Below are 14389 nucleotides of genomic sequence, written 5' to 3' on the forward strand. Positions count from 1 at the left end.
CAGTGAAGTCATGGCCCCAAGCCTGATGGTGTTCAAGAAGTGTTTGGACAAAACTCTTAGATATATGGTTTAACTTTGAGGTTGCCCCATGTGGAGGCAGGAGTTGGACTCTTACGATCCTTGAGTCCCTTCAAACTCTGATTAGTCTATGATTCTATGATTCACTGTCAGGGGTTCTTGGAAAAACAGCAAACAAAAGCACATGCCGAATGGATTTTCCTCGTGAAAATAAACACGCACAGGTTTGATACACACAAAAAGCAGGAACTTGAATAATTCACAACATAAAATACACAAAAAGAAACATAATACACATAAGCCACAGACTCAAATAAGGGGAAAAAAATTAGTCCTATTCCTCATCACACCATCACACTGTGCCTTTAAATTGTCACTCACCAGTTTCAGAAACAAGTGTTTTACTACCAGTTTAAGGATCAGTTACTTTTCTGCGTTGCCTTTAGATATAACATAATACTGTTCAGCTCACTCAAGCTATTCATTGGCCACAGGTAGGCAACTCCCTTCTTTGTCCTCTTGATATACTATAATGCTACTCTGTGTACTTTATTTAATTGCAGTCTATATAAAAGGTGGATTCTCACAGCTATTACATAGGAAAATCTAAGAATATTTTCCACCAATTTGAAGGAAACACAGATGAAAATATTCAACATGATCTTAAGGACTGAGATTAGGATTATTTTATATATATAAAATATAAATTTCTGTAGAATTAGGCAAACAATGTGACCAATGCTTTGGATTCAGGGTCCATTTACAAGGAAATGTGGTTTGATGTAAATAAAGAATAATAGAGAACATGCTAAAACAGAAGCATTTTCTCAGTGCTTAATCTCTTCTTCAGCTTTCTCCTCCTTATAATTGCATAGTACAACACACTTAAATAATGATATGAGGTATTATTACTTTTAGTATAAGGAGGTTATAATTTAGCAATACTACTATTCTGTTGAAATTTTATTTATGCCTAAATAAAAGATCTCTACTTATGAAAACAGCATTAAGCAAGCATACTACCTAATTATGAATCATGGGTTGGTTGCACATTTTAAACAGATTTACAAGAGTAGCAATGTTGGTTCTCTAAAAAAAATAAAGTCAGAAAACTATAACATTAATTCTTTTAAAGCAAGATGAATAGACAATATAAGTACATTTACCCTTCCTTGGATAGTCCATCTCTTCATATGGACAAGTCTAAAGCACCTTGATCCCTCTGTCTCTTTTAATCACTTTTTCCTAGACAGAAAAATAGCAGAAGTAATGAACTGCAAAAAAAATTACAGATCTCAAATTAAACAACAGAGACCTAATAAAAAAATTATCCATTTATCACTACAAATATGACACTACTGTGCCAATATGAACCAAATTTCAAACCTTGTGGTCAATGAAGCATATAATAGATTGTCAGAAATACTGTCTGTAATATGAATACACTGAAAAAAATGCTGAGATAATTCAAAAGTATCAAAATCAGCTGAATACACCTCTAAAAAGCCTCCACCTTCCTTTCTCAATTCATAAATGGCCTTCTCCTATGTGACAGTTCGATAGAAGTAGTAAAAATAAGCTTCTGATTTCTACATTTGAAAATGTTGTGCATTACTGTGGTAAGCTAAATCATTCTTATCTGGAAATTATTTACTCTGTAATAAAAACTAATAGCAAAATAGTAATCTTTCCCTCATACTGAAGCAATCTTCTTGGAAAATTCAGGAGGCTCACTGTTATGAAGCCCACGGTGTACTAACCATGATGTTGTATGAAGTAGAATATTACAACAGAAAACACAAATGAGGAGACACACCGAAATTAATTTTTTGTGGCTGTAACTCAATCAAAACAGAAGTTAAAAAAGACTAGAAAAAAATCATACTCATTAAACTCCAGTCAAAAGCAGTCATCCCTCAACACAGGTCTGAATTTTGGTCAGCATGAATTCTACTGTTCTATGTTAAAGCTCATTAAGGAAAAGGATGGCTGCATCAAGTTGCAGTGATTCTCTTAGCAGCTTGGTTGATTGGGCTAGATTACTTCTGTAGGTCTACTTTCCAGGCCACCTGGACACAAACAGGTTAATGAAGTGCTGTGTCCCCCTCTTAGCTGACATTTTGGCCAAAATGGTTTTGGCTCTTCTGATACTGTTTCCTGGATGGGCTACTCTTCTGTTTGTGACCACTCTTTTGTTATTAAGTGAGGATGCTACAGATCTAAAATAATCCAACCTTAATATTAGAGCAATTATGTCAAGGAGGTAAAGGATAACAAATATCCCTTTATAGATTCCCTAACACCAACAATAATTAAAACCAAAGAGTATTCAGCAAGCTTTGAGTTTTTCCTTATCTTCATAGTTCAGTAAAAAATATCCCAAGCTAATCTGCTAATATACTAAATAAGGGGAAGGGAGGAGGGAAATGTATATTCTAACTATATTTTCCCCCATGAGATAAACATAATGGAATATAAAAAAAAAATCCTGGAATTATTTATAAGTAAGCCAAAATTAATAAGGAATTAAAAAGCAGGTGCACTCATTGAAAAAGATCAGAATCATCTAAGAACACACAACTGTGGTTTCTTTCAAAACACTGACAGTCTCCAACACAGAGTTCCTGAATTTGTAAACAATATCTCACCTTTGTTTTGGCCAGTGGAGAAGAGTGGCTGGTGAGGGAAGCATTTGAACACATTGCAAAGAAATTGGACTCGCTGCCTTGGAATGACGGCAACAATTCAGGGTTAAACCAACCCTGCTTTTTGATGCCAGCACATGGAGGGACGTATTATTTGCAGCTGGAATTCGGGAATGTCTGACTGCTGACAGAAAAAGAGCTGATGGCTGGGTAGAAGAAAGGGGAATAAAATATCTGTGCTTTCATTGTGCAGCTACTAGAAGGCACTCCAACACTTCAGGGGATTTTTTACCTTTTTTTTTAACTTCTTCTCCCTCAGTGCATTTAGCCCTGTAATCACACAACACAGAGAACACTTTGGTCCAAAACATTTGCCAGATATGTAATCAGGAAAGGAGGAGTCTGGAGTTTTGTTTCCTTACTGATTCCAACTGGCAAAGATTGGAATCTTTTTGCAATATTTACAGTAATTCAGAGGTAGGTTTGTATGACTAACCTTGATTTGAAAATCTGAGAGGCAAGCTAGAAATGAGATCCCAGCACAGCTTTCAGCCCGTATTCAGAGGCAAACACATCCAATAGCTCTCAGCAGTAAGCCCCAGGACTGTAAATATAATGGCAATCTGAAATCTTCGTGAGTTTCCATTTAGTATTCTTACATCGTAAGTAGTAACACGGTATTTACCAGTGATTGATATCCAAGGAACATAATCTGTCTTACAGCAGGTTATTTATTTATACATGAAGAGTCCTGCAGCTGTGCCTGGAGACAGTGGATACCCTGTGAAATGGAATGGATGCATATAAATGCCCTGTACTTGGTGTCAAGCTGTGACCTTTTATCTAAAATTCCTGAGGTGGTGCATCTTCACTCAATCCTATGGCAATGGCTTACTGATGTTAACAAAAGCGTGTGGCCAGGAACTCCTGTCTCCTCCTTCTAGTTCAGATTCCTTCATGGCTGGGATTCTTGTACATAAAAACAACCAGAAGTATTTTAAATGTATCTTCTCAGTTTGCCATATCTGCAAATAAATCAAGCAGTGAACTCAGGAACATCACACTCAAGAGCAGGCTAAAAGTCAACTCTTACTCTTTTGCTTGAGCAAAAGACAAAAGCATATTTGCAATTTAGTGCAATGCTCATTATTTGTATGAAAGGAAAGTGAGGGAAGGTAGTGCATGGGTATCTGTGCCAAACCGCATTCAAAATTATCAGCTGCTTATAGGGTAATTGGGTCCATTCTCAATATTAAAAGTTTTTTTATTTAAATTTTATGACTTTCAGATTAAGAGATGATTCCTCAGTAAATTAATAAGTAAATTGCACTAGTGGCAAGGATTCATTATCAGTTTTCCATTTCTTTGATGAAAGCACCTAACATAGAATTCCCACACAACCCTACTCAACATATAAAAGGACAATATTCAAAGTTTAGAAATTTGCAGATCTAAAAGTCAGGCAAGTCTTTTGTTCCTGCATTACAGTTATTCCTGTGAGAATCACAGTAATAATTAAAATAAATAAATAAATAGAAGGTTTTGTCTTGAAATACCTGAGACTTCAGAAACGTGCCAGTCTACCTGAACTCACATTAATATATTTAGCATCTGTGAAATTACCATCAAGCTCCTTCAAGGCATGCTGCTGTATGGAGTATCTTTATATGCACATCTTCAGGCAAGGACTTGATCTCTCTGTGATTGATAGAGGCACTTACCACAACGGAATCATAATCAAGACCCAGATCCTCTGGAGAAATAAGAACAAATAATAATGACAGTAATGCTTTAATCTCCTACTAAGCAAGAATCATCTCTGCTTTCTTGAACTGGACATTTTCTCCCCTATCATTTACATAAATAAAATGTTGAGGCTAACTGATATCACTACGACCACACTCTGGTCTTCTGCAGAATACCAGCCAGAACTAAACAACAGTGTGATGAAATAGCATACACATTAACAAGTCTGGTTTTTTTCATATTTCATTTTTTCAGCTAAAGAACTTATCTACAGAGCAGAGAGGGAAAGCTTGAAAAAGCAAAGGACAATTTTATCATACCAAGAAATCAAGTACTCCAGCACTTCAGACCACAGTTGTATGTGCTTCCTGAAAAAGGATGCATCTGTAATTCCAGGGGGACAAGGGACTATAAAAACCTGAAAAGATTTTTATGTTTGGAGGTATATGAAATATATTGTTTTGGGCCAGTAGGGAATGTCAGATAAAAAGCTAGTGCAAAAAGGCTGGGTAATGGGCTGGATTTAAAATAACAATCCTACCAAACACATGAGATTATTTGTTGCCCCACTCCTCCTCTGAGGTCCATAAAACATCCACATTCCCTGTTAACCCCTGCAAAATGTAGTTAAGACACAATGTTAGATGACGATAAACTCCAGATCTTTCAAAATAAAAAACATAACAACTAAAATGATAAATATTATATGGCAAGGAATATACCTATGGTAAACAATTCTGTGGATGGAATGTAATTTGTAATCTTATCTGTTGATTTTGGAAAAACATGTTTATTTAGAGCCTGCAATAAACAACCAAATGTTCTTTCATCAGAAAGTGAAAATCAACCAACTTAGTTAAGAATTATTCTAAGAACACTTAATAGCATCCAGGTTCAGTGACTGATTTTCTATTTTAAGGAGGAAGAGAGGTACAGCACAAACAATCTGGAGGATAAAAGCCTGACAGCGAAATCTCCACACATACCAAAGAAAATAACGTGCGTATGACAGCTACAACAGCAGCAATTTTCAGCTTCTTACTCTACTCATGCAATGCACTTTGCAGTCATCCCTCTTGCATAAATCTGTATGTTAAAATTTTGTGTTCCAATGGATCGCTGGAATGTTCCATATCTGCAAATGAGCCAGATAATACAGAGTGTGAGAAGTGATTTGTGCTATCACTGACATCAGGAGTTTTGCAGCTGTAGTTATTAACAGATATTTTTTCACCCGCAGCATTGACTAAAATCAATCACTCTGATAACCAGGCATGGCATGAGCTGTCCGCCCTGTCATTTCAGTCTGATTAATCACACATACACAGACCTTTACCTTAAAGAAGCAATTGTTCACATTTAATCACAAAGATACATTCAAGCATACTATCATAGATTACTAAATTTAAGTGCAATTTATGTCTTATAGTTTGGCAAATACGTTTATGATAATACGGCTTTGGCATATAGATGTATTGTTTCATTCATTTTACAAACATTAAAATCTAAGCTAATGTGTTGTACTTTGAATCATTTATCACATCAGATTTGTAGCTTTTGAAGCTTCCATTATACACATATCCTCATCTGCAGATTTATCCTAATAACCCAGGTAGAGATAAGTTATTACGTCTTCTTCAGACTGTGCTTGCTTGATAGTAGACATCATCTTCATCATGGATGAAATGACTTTATTTTACCTAAACATCCTACATTCTATTAACTGGCCCTTCTTTTGTTTCAGTTTTCCTTTTGACCTCGAAACAAAGCACAGTTCTTCCTTTAGATGTTGTGCAAGAGTTATTCTTTCTCTTCTGGGTTTTGGGACGGGTTTTTTGATTTTTTTGTTTGTTTGTTTTTCTTTTTAAAAGGAAAGACATCTAAGAGAGTTCTTATACAAGCACAATACTCTGCAATTAAAAGCAGACCACTCTGGTGAAAGCACACTGCTATGCTAAAAATATATTGAATTTGAGATCTGTCAAACCAGTAATATATTTGACTCTGCGAGAAACATCCTACATTCCAGATACACTTCTTGATTAGGCCTAAGCACAAAAACATTCAAGTGTCCTGGGGTCCACCACTCTTCAGCAAATCACATGGGCATATGTTTCAGTTCAGAAGCCAACAAAATATAAGAATATGCTGAAAATTGAGTATAAGCCTGAAAGTTGTGCTGATAGAATTGCACAAAACTGCAATTTTTGGCTCCATTGCTAAAGAGAAGTTGTATGTAGGAGACAGGTTATTATTTGTTATGCATATTAAGTAGGTGACTCCTTAAGCTTTTAGCTGCTTCCAAAGTATTAATTCACCAACATTTCACAATTGGGTATATTTTCTGAAGGGCCAGATCCATATGCTAAGAATTATTTTTTATTTACTGTTTCTATACTAGATAATATTTATGCTATAAAATACATACTTTTTCAAAGACTGTTGCACCTAGATCTATATATTCATTGCCTGATTAACATTTTTATATTTTACTTTTAAAGAAATGTATTTTTAAATAATTTTTAAAATATTTTAGTTATTATGGCAAAAAACCTATTAGTTAAAAATATAACACAGTGCATATAAAGTGGACCTTTCTTTCATTTGTAGCCCAGTGTGCAGGAAGCTCCCATCAACAGGTTTCTGCTCTGACTGCTCCCATCTGTGCTCTCAGGAAATGACAGGTTGGATAGGTTGACAAGCAACTAAACTCTTAAAAGAGGGGAGAAAGCATTCTTCTGCCAAAGAATTTTGAAAAGAAAAGCCAAAGTGTTGGAGACATCCAGAGAGTTGTTTATGTTTAAATAAATGGCAGAGACACAGATTCATGATCAGAATGCAAGTAATTACTCAAAACTGCACAGTGCACTTACTTCCTCAGTCCTGAACTGGGATACTGAAAGATATTGCTTTTTCTACCACATCATGCACCAACAGCATGTACATTATAAAGCTTCCAGAGGTTCAATAGTCATTCTGTAATGTAATCAACAGGAACCAGTCAGAACGTAACAGGGGTGTAATCACCACTAGAAAATTTAATAAAAGTGCCCCTTAAAATAGACAATGCTGACTTTTCAAAACATTCCTACTCATAACATCCTAGAGTATTTTTCAGAGCAAGAACAACTGTTAATTGTTAGTTTAGCAGAACACTATTGCCATTGGTCTTGATGTTGCAATGAACCTTCATCAAATAGAAAACAGGTAACAAAGAACCACACAGCAACCCATACTTTATGGAGAGTGTTTTACAGGGATACACTACAGCAAGTGATCTTATAATCTTTCTTAGGCTCTGAAAAAATATTAAAGCAAGGATTTTTGTACATATAGTCATATACAAATTGGAAATCTAGAAAAATGCAACAGCAGATCAGAACATTAGTCCATCTCCATAGCTGTTACCATCAAGGAATGCACAAAATACCCATCATTAATCAATGAGGATAGTATCTCACAAGTCACAGGTTGTGTCCACACAATTGTCTTCAATAGCTATTCATTATCCAGTTCTCTGTTGATTTCCAGTCTCTTTTTAAATCAGTTTGTACTTCAGACCTTCCAAAAAAAGGAGAGACACGCATTCTGCAGTTTAAATTCTGTGGTTCAGAGGGGAAAAAAAATGCTTTCTTTTTTTTTTCCCCTGTCTAAACCTACCAGGTCATAAGTCCCCACTTATCCCCTCTGCAGCAATCATCTTTGTATCCACCTCTACCAGAGCACTTCCCACATTCTGTGCTTAAAAGCTCCAGTATGTTCTGCCTGCCCTTTTATAGAAAGTCATCTAGGTACACTACACTGTCTTTGTTTTTTTCTGAAGACTGTTTAGTAAAGAACTGGACAAATAAATAGTTCGAAATCCAGAGTAAATTACAACTCTACTTCTCTCTTCAGAAGCTGAAGAACTGTTAACTATGTTCTACTATACCACACTTTATTAATTCAATTTCTTATACCACAGCAGCCTTCTGGAAGAACTCTTTAAAAACATTTGGAATTTATCACCTCACCTTCCTGTTTTACTGAATAATGTTTTATTAATAAAAAAGGTTAACAATGACTATCAAAATCATCTATTTGGGGATAAGAAATTTCAGCCTTTTTTGATTTTGCCTTTTAAAATGCTTTTCATGCTCAGATTTTTCTGTATTTTCTCCAACATTTTTGTAATGTTGATATTGCACTATTTCAAAAGCAATTCCTATCACTGATTTAGAAAGGCATACTAACGGTTTTCATTTCTTTATTCCCGTTCCTTATGTCTTATGCTCTAAGACATTTCAACCTGTAATTAGAAAACTGACCTGCTCTGACTAATGACAAAAAGAAAACAACACAGAATACAGGACAGGATAGGTTTCCTACTTCTGAAGAGTAAACATGAGTGGCTAATTCTTCTCACCACACACATAAAAAGTAATCTTTGAAATGTAGCAATGCATTTTTAGCCCCTTGAAAAGAAGCACTTGCTTTTACAATACAAATTTAGTTTAAAGACTTGACTATCACAAGATATCACAAAAGTCATGAATTTCACCAGTCCTTTTCTCCCCAGATCCTCATGAGTATCCTTCAAGAGAGGAACAAGGTAGTTATCCGTTAAATGGGTAGGAAGACTTTCTCTCAACAGACATACTACTTCATTGTCATATACTCTTACAAATGTGCCCAATGTCAAATTTTTACCTTATCTGTAACTGTTATATTTATTTTTAACTCATTTCCTAAATGGAAATACATTTAGGAAACAAGGAAAGCTGAATTTATCAGAACTGAATATGATACATTAATATGGCGTAAGTAATTAATTGAGGAGTATTAAATAGAATCTATTGCTACCATCCTACTCCAATCCAATGCAGCTCACAGACAGAACATGCATTTCTTAGAGTGTAAAAATGTTTTTTTCCTATTTAGCACATATCAGGAAGTCAACATTGTAGCCATCTTCTAAAAAAAAACTCTTTGGGGTGGGGCTGAGAGGCCTAATTTTTTTTTTCAAATATACTGATTTTCTCTAGAGTCTGTTAAAGACTTGTCACAAGAGAAACAATAAAGAAAAATGATGCTCTGAATTTTATCATCATGCCCTCATGTGCCAAGTCCCCAGACAGAAAGACATCAGAAAGGAAGGTTCTTACTGATTTAATACAATGACTAGGTGGAGAAAAAAAATAGAACAGAAAAAGATTCTCAGAATCTGTAATCAATACTAATATTAGGGGGGAAAGGGTAAAGGACCACATCCAAACCAGTACTATAAAATAAGGTCACTAAGATACTTTTTGTGTATATTGTACCATTAATTGATGTAAATATACATCAAAAAATCCTTCTAATAATGTAGTAAAAATTACTCTAAAAACTGCATGGTATGTTCTAACTGCTTTCAACTGTCAAGTAAGATGTTCATGATGAGATATATGTGAAAGTATGTATAAACTTTTTATTTTTTCTTTCTTTGTAATATATTTGTAATTATGACACTACCTAAATTCAGCTTCAATAACATAACCAAAATCAAGGTATTGACATACAATATATTGCTATATATCAAGAGCTGAGCAGGCCTTTCCTTTTAGTTACGTAGCAGTGATATGGTCATAATTGACATTTTTGTCACGTCATTGTGTTAAGTCCCAGTTTGTGCTGCATAAATGCACAGAAATTCAGCTGCATTTCACTGCTCTCTTTACGTTACCTGCCATTTTACTTTCTGCTCTCTTCCTCCCTGTTTCTTCCTTCCAGGCTTTCATCACATGTGAGAATTCAGTGTTTATTCTTCTGCTTGTTGATAGGAGAAAAAAAACGAACTATAGTGTCTGTACACTACATGGTCCTGAACAAAAATCAGCAAAACTGCAATCAACATCCAGATAAGGTCCTCTAGTTTCATTCTGAATATGAAGCATAATTTAAATCACAACACTAATGCCGAAGTTAAAAAGAAACAATGCACATCCCTCAAAAAAAACCCCAAACCCAAAAAAGCCCAGAACATTTTATGAAATGACAGAATGAGATGTGATTTATGCTGTACGCCTAATTCTAATTTTTCTAGAATAGATTTGATAGGACACATCAACCATATTAATATTCAAATCTATCCCTTTAAGTATCACGCAGTCACTAATCAGAGCTGAAGGGGACTGAGCTTTTCTCACAGTATTCATTCTCATTTTGAAATGACTTAATTCTGAGCTATTTTGTATTCAAAACACTTTTCTTTATGTGGCATGTAACACCTACAGTTCAAGTAGTTAAACAAACAGCACCTAATTTGATATTCTACAAAATTAATTTCAGTGGAGCAGCTGATGAAGAACAAAGGGTTTAGTATTTTATAGGTATTTCTAAAGCTTGTCCCTCCAGAATTAAATCTTCACAGCAGTCACTTCATAAACAAGATTCAGGGTTTTTCGAGGCATTACTTACATATGTGGTAGAATATATTTCACAAAACACTTTGTTGTGCTGTGGACATATAAGCATATCTTAAAGGAACTAAACTAAGTTATTGACAAGCAAAGATTTCATCAGAGAATTATAGAGCGATTGTGGTACACAAAACCAAATGGAGTTCCCATCCCCACAACATTCATACACTGGTTCTATTTAGTGGCAATGTTTGCTTCACAGTTATCACCTCTCACCCATCTAAAACTATCAGCTAAGCTTTTGCTTTTATAACAGCCCCTTTGAAGCTGTATCTACTGGTTTGTCGAATTACCACCATTTACTGATTTCCTGTATTTCAGTCTTTCTTTTTTTTTTTTTCATTTCTGATAATAAGATTCAGCTCGTCTTGTCACACTTGAATTGCCCAAGATAACCCTTGCTTTCCCAGGACATTGGTTATGAACCAGAATTATCAGAATGCAAAGGGAGATTTTTTTCCAAGTCCCATTCAAAAATCTGGAGTAGCAGGATTTTTGCCTTTGAATGTAGAAATTTAAAGCACCTACAAAGACAGACAGAACTTACTATAGTAACATGGAAAAAAAAAACAATATTAATATTCTAGTTATTTCTAGCATTTGAAAACCCATTATTTAGTCTTTTTTGTATACTGGGCCCAGCTTGAAGACACATCTTCCCATCAGCTTCAGACAGCTTTGTACAGAGCTCCCAGGAGCGGTGCAAGGTCCTCCCTCTTTCTCAGCCACAGCAGCACTCTGAAAATGTGGTTGCACATCTGTGGAAGAGAGCTCTTATTCGTCAGCATTTGTGTTAGTCACTCAAGTGACTCAGTAATGCCCTAATGTATTCAAAACAGCATGAGGGCACAGAATAAGAGAAGCCTGGGCTTGGCACTACCAGAGAACAGAGCCTCTGAGGATGGCCATGACAGCAGTTCAGGACAAACCTTTCCCCACTCCAGCAGTGTCTAAGCAAAATTCTTCTACCCATACAGTTCAGAAAAAGGAGCATAAACTCACAAAGCTGAGCTAGGAGGAGACTGAGAGAAGTATGTTTACAGGCAATTTATGCATACAACACTTACACTAAGGTCACTAATAGACCCTTGGAGCAGGTACCAATGCACACAGAAGCAGAAGGGCCAGCTTGTCTCTGAACTACATTTTCAGACACATTAAAATCTAATTGAATATATCAGTCCCACCACTCCATATTTATTTCTGATTCCACTTATACAAAAAGATGAGTCTTTTTGGCAGGAGTTTCTCCCTCCCTGCTTTTCCACATTGTTCATCAAATCACAACAGGTTTCACTACTGCAGAAGGAAATCGGTAGCAAGCTCCTTCCAAATCTGAACAAGACAAACAGACCCTTCTAGAACTTCCTAATTTCTCAGTATGATCTACAGTATTGGCATTTTTATATCAGTCTCTGACATCTTCTCTCTTGAAACCCACACATTTCACCCACTTTCTCTCCCTTTTTTGCCACGTCTACTTGGCCGGAGAGCACAGCATTCCATAAAGCTCCTTACATTGTAGGAGGGCAGCAGCAAGCACAGAACATATGGCAGAAGTTAAATGAAACTTGAATAAATCTTTTGTCTCTGAGCTTTTAGAAGAAGAAAGAATTCAGACGAGAGGAAAACAGCGGTATGAATAAAAGCACTTATTGCTTTTTGAGCATGTCTTCTACCACATTTCCACCTTAGAGTAATCCAGTCATTATACTTCTACTTTTCACTGAAGTTACATAAGCCTCACACTCCTGTTCCCTGATCAAAGATGTGGGCCTGCATGGATACACTGTACTCACCTCATCCTATGAATTTGAACACTGGTAACTGTCCCTTCAAAAGCCTACCATCAGCACTATGTAAAGCCTTTCATACAGCAACGGCAATAAATTGGTTTAGGAGCTATAAACCACTTGAAGGAGAAAGAGACTTTCCTAACAGCCCATACTGATACCCATCTTCAGTATATTCCTGTGATTCCACCCACAAAAACAGGCCAAATTTTCCATCAACACCTTGTTTCTTCCACAGGGAAGCCCTCTCTTTTGTTGAGGAAATCCTGCTTTGTTGAGAAACAGCTTCTTCAACCTTCAGTTCCTCATGTAAGAAGTGTCTCCCTTTGAGTTCTTTTTCCCATGTTATTCTTTTTCCCTTATAGATTGTATATTAAATCGTCAGCTCAGTCACAGAGAAGCAACTTTGTGCACAGCTGTTAATCACTCCAATGGCAGTGTCCCTTCCATATGCATACCAGTGCTCATAAAAAATGCTGGAGCTATCTTGTATATTTTCCACAGAAACTGGGAAAAGATACACATCATCTAATACAATAATAGGAAAAAAAATCCTCCAAAAAACATTTCTTAACCTATTTTATGATTTGACTGCTCTGTTATTGATCCTGCTTTATACTTACCATCAGGGTGGTCAAACCCTGTCTGTGCCACTGGTCTGGTGCCAGATACCTCTACAAGCCACACACAGAGGCACATAACTGCAACCTCCCCTCAACTGTGTGCTGCACTGAGTAACAGGGATCAGTGCCCAAACACGGGTTAAGAGGATTGACAAGCATCTGACAGCTGTTAGATTTCACAAAGTTTAGGTGACAATGCCTCTCACCCACCTTCCTCACCTGTGTGACCAGAGCAGAGAAGTGAGGCTGGTTGGTTAGACCACGTTGACAAGATAAATGCATGCCCTTGAAAAAGCCCCAATCCTACCGACGTCAAAAACCAATGGATTGGGTCCCCTGTCAGACACAGAAAGCAGACATCTGCTTCACTACAAATGCAAAGAGGAATTCATTAAGTCAAGCATAGTCTTATTCCAAACTAAACACTATTAACATTTGAAGTGCTTAAAATTTTTACTAATGTAAATTCCCTTCAAATTCCCTTGATTTCCTGTGTTAAATAATGATAAATGTCCAAATCATGAATTTTATTATTTCTTGTTCTTTTATTGTTAAATTTTGTTGAGGCTTCTTGATACTTTCCCTGTGCTGCTTCCCCCTCCCCACTCTATGCATTTCTCCCCCCTGCTGTGTGCATCTGCTGTGTCTCTCTCTCACTTGCTCTCTCCCCGCTGTGTACATCAACTATTTCTCCCCACCACTCCTATATGCATGTTTGCAATCTATCTCTCTCCCCCTCCTGCTGAGTGTATTCACTGCCTCTCCCCCTCCCCCAGTACGTGCATCCATCCTGTATCTTCCTCTGCCACTGCAGTGCACACAAGCCTTTTCTCAGCAACTCCTACTGGCATTCATGCACACCTTCCTCTGCCTGTCTTCCCTCATGCCCTCTCCTCTTTTTTCATCCCTCTCTTTGAGCATCCCTTATCCCTGCTCATCTTTATACTTTTCTCCCTTCCATCTCTTTGATATTCTGGTTTCTTCACTCTCCTTATCTGCATCACCCTTCTCTCGGTCTCCTCTTTGTACCATTTCTCTCCACTTCTCTCTGATCTGTTCTCACAAATTGATTCTACAGGAAAAATGTTCTGCTCTTGCTTGTGTGCAAGCTCGCATTGCAAGCC

The 14389-nt window shown here is 36.6% G+C and overlaps 1 long non-coding RNA gene across 1 annotated transcript in view; it reads right to left on the minus strand.

Annotated features, from left to right (window-relative positions):
- LOC135414541 (uncharacterized) overlaps positions 1-14389 on the minus strand; it is a 230631-nt gene that overhangs the window by 98431 nt on the left and 117811 nt on the right. Inside the window, exons 2-3 of the long non-coding RNA XR_010430715.1 lie at positions 3160-5544; positions 1185-1263 (exon numbers count right to left, since the gene is read on the minus strand). This is a non-coding gene — a long non-coding RNA (uncharacterized LOC135414541). The remainder of the gene's footprint in view (positions 1-1184; positions 1264-3159; positions 5545-14389) is intronic.

Source organism: Pseudopipra pipra, chromosome 5, assembly GCF_036250125.1.
Source record: "Pseudopipra pipra isolate bDixPip1 chromosome 5, bDixPip1.hap1, whole genome shotgun sequence".
In the NCBI taxonomy this organism is placed as follows: Eukaryota; Metazoa; Chordata; class Aves; order Passeriformes; family Pipridae; genus Pseudopipra; species Pseudopipra pipra.